At 43.7% G+C, this 9,582-nt stretch overlaps 1 protein-coding gene across 2 annotated transcripts in view; it reads left to right on the forward strand.

The window, feature by feature from the left end:
• The window catches only part of KAZN (kazrin, periplakin interacting protein), a 1,309,958-nt gene that overhangs the window by 551,146 nt on the left and 749,230 nt on the right, over positions 1–9,582 (forward strand). The gene's annotated exons all lie outside the window — the stretch shown is intronic.

Raw genomic sequence — 9,582 nt, forward strand, 5'->3', positions numbered from 1 at the left:
TCCCCAATGTTTGTCAAGTGATTTCTCTGCCAGGAAAGTGGTTAACAGAGAAGGGAGGTGTTTAGGTAGTGACAAGGAAAGGATGAGAAGGCTTCCTAGGCTGGGATGGGCTTGGAACTGTGAATTGCTCTTTTAGGACAGCATTGATCGATAGACACAGCACGTCTCCTGGGGAAGATGTTTCATACAGGAGCAAGGACCTCAAGGGACTGAACCTGATCACAGCCCTTGTGCCAGTTACATAAAGTAAATCTGACATCTCCGCACACCGGTGGGAGAACCTGGATCTCTGCTTTGAGATACTGATTCAGTTAAAACAGGTGTTGATGTTGCTGGTCCTAGGACCACACTTGAGAGCTATTGCTCTTCCACTCCTCAAATGGAAAGCAAATTGAAGAATTCTACTAGTCTCTGAGTTCTTCTTCATGATCTTGAGACATTAAGTCCATGCTTAATCCCATCTTGTCCAAGGTATCTATGCTCTTAGGGGTTGAGGCTAAGCCTCAACTGAGATGCTATGTGTGGGTAGGGAATTATGCCTGCAGAATGTCTGATAGGAGATGAACAAGGGCTAAATTGGAGACATGTGGTCATGGGACCTCTAGAAAGCATCCCAGTCCCTTTGAGAGGCTGAATGTTTGAAGGAAAATAGTTAAAATTTTATTTTATTCATTTATTTTTTGGCTGTGCTGGGTCTTTGTTTTTGTACGGGGTTTTCTCTAGTTATGGCAAGCAGAGGCTCCTCTCTAGTTGCAGTTTGCAGGCTTCCAATTGCTGCGGTTTCTCTTGTTGCAGAGCTTGGGCTCGGGGTGCACAGACTTCAGTACCTGCAGTGCACGGGCTTAGTTGCCCTGCGACTGTGGGATCTTCCCAGACCAGGGATCGAACCCTTGTCTCCCACACTGGCTGGTGGACTCTCTACCACTGAGCCTCCATGGAAGCCCCAGACAAGAGTTTCTTGATGCACGTTTTGCAGATGCTGACAAAAAAAATGTCCCATAAAGGACATGACAAGAATAAGAGAAAACACCTCTCTGGTTCCGTTCACCTCAGCACAATCAATAAATATTTATTGGTTCCCTAAAATGTTTGGTGCTGGAAGCAGGACCGAACATCCAAGAGACATGGACCTTGCCCTTCAAAGAGACCATATTCTGAAAAGAAAACCAAGAAACAGGAGAAGGTAAGGCAGATGTACTTCCCATGAAAGATGCAGTTCGCGTCTCCCAGTGGAAGTGGGCCTGAAAGTGTGCACATAAATTAATGCTTTTGTAAACCAAGTTAAATTTTAAATGCATGAGAGGAGCCAACTGTCTAAAGGAACCTGGCAGAAAATCCTAAAAAACAAAGAGTCACTCACTAATGTGAATAATTGTCCCTCTCATTTATCGACCGTATTAGCTTCGATTTTTTTTATTTTGGTATATTTGAAGAGTCTAAAAATGCAAGTAAGAGGAATTTTTCAGCATTCTTACTTTGGGAAAAGCAAATGATATGTTTATAGCAGAGATTCATTATTAAATGTCTATGTATTTTATTGGGTCAACTCAGGCCATCTCTGTGATTCCTTCTAGTGAAAGTTTTTGTCAAATCATGATTGCTGTACCATCAATTTGAGGTCAATAAAACAATGGAAATGTTTCTATAGTTATGAAGGAATGATGAATTGTGCTCAGTATATTTTCTTGGACTCTGCCTTTAAGAACATTACATCCTGGTGGGATGGTCAAGTGACCAATAAGTAAACAAATTAGTAATTAATTGTAAAATATAAAATCATGTGATGGAAACAAAGATTTGAGTTAGAGGCTAACAGAGAAACAGCCTATGTAGGCAGAGTAATCCAGGAAGGCCTCCCTGAGGAGGTGAAATTTAGGCTGAATCCTGCAGGATAAGTAGGAGGCAGCCATGTGAATAGCTAGAGGAACTATAGTACATGCAGAAAAAGGCAGGAGGGGGAAGGACTGAAGCAAATAAAGAACAGTACATGAGGACTGTAAGAGGCAGTTTTCTAGGAATCAGATATAACCTCATTGGCCTAGGGGAAGTTTTTCTTCTAGGGAAGAGTGAATCCTACAGAGTCCTGGAGCATGGGGTGGCAGGCTTGGTGATGTGTTGCCTCTCTGATTCCAAGGCAATGCATCAGGTGAAAAGATGGCTTCCAATTTCATAGGGAATTGAGGATTTTTTCCAAAGATTAAAGTTATGCCTCTGTGCTAAGCAGGGTGAAATTTGCTAGGGATTTGGTTATCCAGGTTTCTTAAATATATCTTATAGAGAATTGTAAAAAAGAACCCTCCCATTTTAACAAAACTAACCAGGTAGTATTATAAACTGACACAAGCCAATTTGAGTCTGTGCATCTATTAAGTACTTTTTGGTAGCTATTGACAGTAGTTGAAGAGAGTTGGGCATTAGTTACTCACCTGCAGCCTAGCTACTGGGTTATAATGAAAGCACATTTCAGACCAGACCCTGAACCACAGGCAGACGTTTATTAATAGTAGCAAGCTGACATCAGGCCATAAAACAAATGTGTTCAATGTGAGCTCCACAAAATTCCACCTACTTGTCCTTGTGTGAGCTCTGGACACAGCACCCATGGAGCCCTCACTCCAGGCAGATGAGACACTTTTCAAGAGGAAGCTAAACTCACAGTTGGCAGCAAGCAAACAGAATTTCCTATTTGCTGGACCCAGGACAGTTTGGGGTTCATGTCTCAAGCCCCATCCTAAAGGGAAAAGGAAAGAGTGCCTGAATGGTTCTCATACCCACTTGAGGCAAGGGTGTGGAGCTTCTGGAGAATATTTTAGCCAAACTGCACATCTTGAAGAAGATACATGTGCCCCAATATTCACTGTAGCATTGTTTACAATAGCCAAGATATGGAAGCAACCTAAATGTCCATCAACAGAGGAATGGATAAAGAAGACATTGTACATATATAGGGCTTCCCAGGTGGTGCTAGTGGTAAAGAACCTGCCTACCAATGAAGGAGATGTAACAGATGTGGGTTCGATCCTTAGGTCAGGAAGATTCCCTGGAGAAGGGCATGGTGACCCACTCCAGTATTCTTGCCTGGGAAATCCCATGGACAGAGGAGCCTGGCAGTCTGCAGTCCATAGTGTTGCACAGAATCGGACACACCTGAAGCAACTTAGCATGCATGCACACACAGTACATATATGTAATGGACTATTACTCAGCCATTAAAAAGAATGGAATAACGCCATTTGCAGCAACATGGATAGACCTAGAGATTGTCACACTGAGTGAAGTAAGTCAGACAGAGGAGAGATATCTTATGACATGCCTTATATGTGGAACCTGCAAAGACATGATACAAATGAACTTATTTATGAAACAGAAACAAACTCACAGACTTGGAGAAAGAACTTATGGTTCCCAAAGGGGAAAAATGCGGGAAAGGGATAGTTAGGGAATTTGGGATAAACATAGGTGCACTGCTATATTTGAAATGGATAACCAACAAGGACCTACCGTATAGCACGTGGAACTCTGCTCAGTGTTATGTGGCAGCCTGGGTGGGGGGAGTTTGAGGGAGAGTAGATCCATGTATATGTAGGGCTGAGTCCCTTTGCTGTCTCCCTGGCAACTGTCACAACATTGTTTATCCGCTGTACTCCAATATAAAATTAAAACTTAAAAAAAAAGAAAATGTACTTTCAGCTCCTGAACGTGAGTGGCCAGTATATGTGGCATACCCAGAAAGAGCACATTCCTATAACAAGAAATAAAAGCTGCAGCAGTCGGAGCTGGCATCACTCAACCCCACATCCTGGCTACAAAACCTTGGGCAGATCACGTGACTGCCCAGAGTCATGTCCTGCGGTTAAATACACTAATCCAGATAAACTGTAGTAAGTGCTCAATAAATGGAGGTGATCGAATCAGCCCTTAGATTCTGGGTGTGAAATAATTGCAGCAGAGCAGTGACGGCAAACCACAAAGCATTATGTGAAATGAGACTGTCTTGGCCGTGTGCATTTTCATTTGCAAAGCAGATACTCCTGTGGCATTGAATGTCTACTGGTGCCGAGTAGTAAATGGGATTTTTTAATTTCAGAATCCTCCCTTTCAGCCAGACATTTCTGTATTTTTTTGTTGTTGGAAAAGAAATACCGTCTTGCATAATAATTGAAGAAAGGCAGCTACTTATCCATTTTCCTTTTCCTGTTATTTCTGTGTGCCAACCTATGGGAATGGCAGCATTTTGCTGTGGTAGTTACATGGGAGACATTCTAAGGGATCTAGCCTTTCAGTATAATACAGACATTTTAAAATAGCATGGGAGTGGGAATCAACCCACCTTAAAGATCATTTTAACTGGTAATTGGTTTCCTATCCATCAGTCAGTCACTCTGTAAGCTTCTGTTTCAGAGATGACAGATGTGGAAGAGCCTTGTAGAAACCGGAGCGGGCAGGTCCAAGGGGCCAGCACATCAGTGGAAAGACTGTGCAGTATGAGGGTATCAGTCCCACTCTCCTTTCACTCAAAGAAAATGCTCTCCATGGCAACAATGACAGTCAGAAAATGTAAGAAATAGCAATCGCACCAAGCAGAGAAGCCAGCCTCTACCCTTTCCCATTGTCAACGATCCCAACTCCTTGCACCCCGTTTTTCACAATGGGACAGGTCACTAATGGTCAGGGGAGGTACCTGTGCAGCTGACTTAATGCTCAGGCTACTGGTGAGTCAGGGACAGCTTGACTGCCTGGGCAGCAGAACCAAGGTTTCCAAACATTATGTCTGTTTAGGGCAGAGAAGAGACTGCCCTTGTGGGGAGACCCACTACTATTCCACTACCAAAAGCTAGGTCCCAGGCACGCAGTAACAGCTTGCCTATTTGATTTAAGTCTAGGCTTTTCAACCTTGGCACTATTGGCATTTGGGTCTGTATCATTCTTTGTCATGAGGACTGTGCTGTGTGTTATAGGATGTGTAGCGTCATCTCTGGTCTCTACCCACTAGACGCCAGAAGTACCACCCTCCCCAGATGAGACAACCAAGAACATCTCCAGGGGGACTTTCCTGGTGGTCCAGTGGTTAAGACTTTGCCTTCCAATACAGAAGGTACAGGTTCTATCCCTGGCTGGGGAGCTAAGATCCTACATGCCTCACAGCCAAAGAACAAAACAACAGCAACAACAAAAACAAAGGCAGTATTGCAACAAATTCAATAAAGACATTTAAAATGGCCCACATCAAAAAAAAAAAAAATGGTGAAAAAGAACATCTCCAGATACTGCCAAATGTTCCCTGAAGGGGCAAAATCTCCCCAGTTTAGAACCACTGGTTTATGACCTTATTAGCCAACATTTCAGGGGTCAGTATTTTGAAATTTATTTCTTCAGTTATCTATCCATTCATTCATTCACTGAACGTTCAATAAGCCCCTAGTATGTAACAGGTGCCGTTCTAAGCACTGGGGATTCAACAGTGAACCAGGTTCCTGCTCTAGTGGAGCTGATATTCTGGGAGGGACACTGGCACAAAAACAACCAGGGCAGTTGTAGAGTTTCTCTCATCAAGAACCGATAAATTTCATGGAACGTGATTATCAATGTTAGAAATAAAATTTGATTATTTAATTCATGCTGCAAAAATTCATTTGAAGCTAGCTACAATGAAAGGCTTAGGGAGTTCCCCAGAGGTCTAGTGGTTAAGACTCCATTCTTCCAATGCAGAGGGTACAGGTTCAATTCCTGGTCAGGGAGCTGAGATCCCATATGCCTCATGGCCAAAATGTCAAAACATAAAACAGAAGCAACATTGTAACAAATTCAAAAAAGACTTTAAAAATGATCCATGTCAAAAAAAAAAAAAATCTTTTAAAGAAAGTGTATTTAAAAAGCAAATGGGCCAACCAAATAAGTATATGGACATAGTTGAGATTGTGATAAACAAATAGGTAAATTCCATTGCTTTTCCCCAAGTTACAACAAAATCTGCTATGTGTAAGGAAAAATAAACATTATAGCAAGTTTTGTTGTAGACTAATCCTGTATCCAGCACCTACTACATGCTGAGATTAATCAACCTCTGGGGACAAAGTGGTGAGTAAAGGAGGCAAATTTTTCCGCTCACCTGAAGCTTGTATTCTAGTGGGAAAGACAGAAAATAAGATCAATAAGAAAAATGCATAGTATGATCTATGGTATAAACTTCTAAGGAAGAAACCCTACCTCCCTGGCAAGGGGGAAATAATCCAAGATGAAGGGAGGTACAGTGCTCTGTGGGAGCCCTCTTTGAAATGGGTCATTTGCGTAAAGATCTAAGGGAGGTGAGAGAGCGAGTGTGCAGATATTTGGAGAAAGAGAATTCCATGCAGAGGGAACAGCAAGTGTGAGGGTCCTGAGGGGGGTCGGGCCTTGTGTTGCTGGTGGAGGTAAATTCAGGGAGGTGGTGAGGCCAGCTCATTGGGAGGACCTTGGTTTTGACTTGGAGTGAGGTAGGAGCCCTTGGAAGTGCACACAGATGAGGCTGCTCTGGTGAATGTGTTGAGAGTTGGCTGGGGTAGGGTTTATGAGGGTTTATAAGCAGGAGGCTATCACCATACTCAGGAAGAGGCAGGGTTGTGGGGTGAGTGGAGGGTGGCGGGATTGGCACTTGGAGTATTGAGGACCCTGGAGGTGGTACGGAGAAGCCAGTCACACTCTCCTGGCTCTCCTCCTCAGCTCTGGCTGCTTCTCAGTCACTTCTGAGGGATTCTCTCAGGCTCTGGTCCTGAATGGTGCAGTCCCAAGGTTCAGTCCTCAGCCCTCTTCTCTTCACTAACGATGTTCATTTCCTGGTGATCTCATCACATCTTAGTATCTACAGTCAACTTCTCCCCAGACTCACAGAGATGGCTAACCACCTGCCCCACCTCTCAGCTTGGATGTCCACTAGACATCTCAACCTTAACTTACCCAACACCCCAACCTGCTTCTCCCACGTGTCCTCTGTAGGACCTCTTCCAGCCCCTCATTCCTTCTCCCACACCCACCTCTGAGCTGCCAGGAAATCGTATTGGCATCACCTTCTAAATATAACTGAAAAAGTGATTAGGAACAGAGTCTCCAGCAATTCCACCCTCTCCATTAACAGCTTGTGTAAGCCGCCCACACATTAACTTTGTGTATATAATCATTGACAGAAGTGGGATCCAGAGACACATACCAGAACCCTGAATTCTCACGGCAATTGGGCATTTGGCTATTCTCTTTTTGCTGGAGCCACGGTATTTCTGAATCTTTTTATTCTTCTTTTGCCCCCCTCACAATTTCAACCCCAGATATTAATCAGTAGATACAGTGTTACACTACTTGCATACATAGTTCTCAGCCTCATGTCTTCAAATCCCCACTGGGAACAAATCATTCCTGGCCAGCTGTGGACTTCGACATCCAGGAACATGACTTGTCCTTGGGAGTTTCCATAGGTTCAAGCAGCAACAGGCCCCTTCAGTGTCATGGAAAGCGTGGTGAGTGTGGCCAAGGTGTGGAACACAATGTCTGATTTTCCTCATTAAATATGGTTCTTACCTCTTCACCTCCTGAGACAGACTATCTCAGTCCATTAGGCTCCTGTAACAAAAATACCACAGGCTGGGTGGCTTAAACAATGAGCATTTATTTCTCATGTTTCTGGAGACCGGGATGACCAAGATAAAGGCACTGACAGATCCACTGTCTGGTGAAGGCCTGCTTCCTGGTTCATAGACCTCCATCTCCTCCCTGTAATCTTATATGGTGGAAGTGGCAAGGCAACTCTCTGGGTTCCTTTTATAAGGGCACAAATGCCATTCATGGGGGCTCCACCCTTATGACCTAATAACCTCCCAAAGACCTCACCTCTTGATATTGTTGTCCTGGGGGTTAGAATTTCAACATATGAATCTGAGGGGAATGCAAGCATTTTATTGATAGTATAGACAGTAGCTTCTGCCTGCAATGCAGGAGACCTGAATTTGATCCCTGGGTCAGGATCTTCTCCAGAAGATCCTCTGGAGAAGGGAATGGCAACCCGCTCCAGCATTCTTGCCTGGGATGTCCATGGACAGAGGTGCCTGGCAGGCTACAATCCATGGAGTCACAGAGAGTTGGACATGACTGAGTGACTAACACTTTCATACTTTCTTTCACACAAGCATTTTATTGATAGCATAGACTTCCAGAGAAAACAAGAAAATCATATAGAGGAAAGAAGTTCTGTCTTTGTCAAATATTTTGGAGGGAGAAGGGAAGGGTATTTGAGTTAGAAATGTACATTAAAGTATATCCTGTAATAACTTACTTTTCTTAACTCTCTGTGATGCTTCTAATAGGGAAAGACTGAAGAATACCCTACTGTGACTATTAGAGGTGGCATTTTCATTTCTCCTCTAGCTGGATTTAGTTCATATTTGATTAGTCAGTCTTCAGGCATTTAATAAAGGCCTGTTTCATGCCAGCCCCTGTGTAGGGTGCTGGAGACACAGCACCAATAAGTTAGACAGGGTTCAATCTTATTTAGTTGAATTTTACTGAACTTTGATCTAGACAGGCTTTCCAAACTGTGGCAATACTGACATCTGTAGCCAGATAACTCTTTGTTAAGAGGCAAAGGGTGGGAAGGGGAGGGAGACTGCCCTGTACATTGTAGGACATTTAGCAGCATCCTTATCCTCTACCTGCTAGATGCCAGCATCAAATCCCACTCCCAGTTGTGACAACCGAGAATGTCTCCAGACATAGGTAAATGTTGCCTTAGGGTGGGAAGGGAATGTAAATTACCCTGAAAACTGCTGGTCTGGCCCAATCAAAGAACCCTGTCTCCTTTCAGAATTCCCCAAGTGATTTTAAGGCGGGCAGGCAGAGCATTACTATTTCAGTGTACAGAGTTAGTCCATCTATTTTCAAGTTGGGGGACTTCTGGTGGAAACGGAGGACATTTGCCCTTGACTTTCTTTCTGCCCTAAGCATATGTTTTAGTGTGTACAGAGGGTAATGAACGCATGGTCAAATGCAGAGAGAAGGGAGCATTCTGCACCCCACTAGGCTATTTTTCACTGCTGAATAATTTTTCCAAACTCAAAACATTGTTTCCTTTAAGGTTCTAACACAGCTGCTCTGGGCTCCACTGCAGACGTTCAAGGCCAAACCAAATGGCCAGCATTCACACACAGATTATAGGACTTGTCAAAGCCCTGTCTCAAACTTCTTTGCCCAAGAACCCTTTTTTTTTTTTTTTTGTGGCACTTCTTATTTTCAACAAGTTTTGAGACTCCTGAGATAATTCCATAAAGCATTTAAGTACTTGCTCTCAGAGTAGCATGCTCACAAATGCGTAAGATGTTGCTGTCGTTCAGTTCAGTTCAGTTTCAGCTCGCTCACTCATGTCCAACTCTGCAACCCATGAACTCGTAGCACGCCGACCTCCCTGTCCATCACAACTTCCCGGGAGTTTCACTCAAATATGTCATCAAGTTGGTGATGCATCCAGCCATCTATCCTCTTCCAATCCCCTTCTCCTCCTGCCCCCAATCCTCCCAGCATCAGGGTCTTTTCCAATGAGTCAACTCTTCGCATGAGGTGGCC

This window comes from Cervus canadensis, chromosome 13, assembly GCF_019320065.1.
Source record: "Cervus canadensis isolate Bull #8, Minnesota chromosome 13, ASM1932006v1, whole genome shotgun sequence".
NCBI classification, from domain to species: Eukaryota; Metazoa; Chordata; class Mammalia; order Artiodactyla; family Cervidae; genus Cervus; species Cervus canadensis.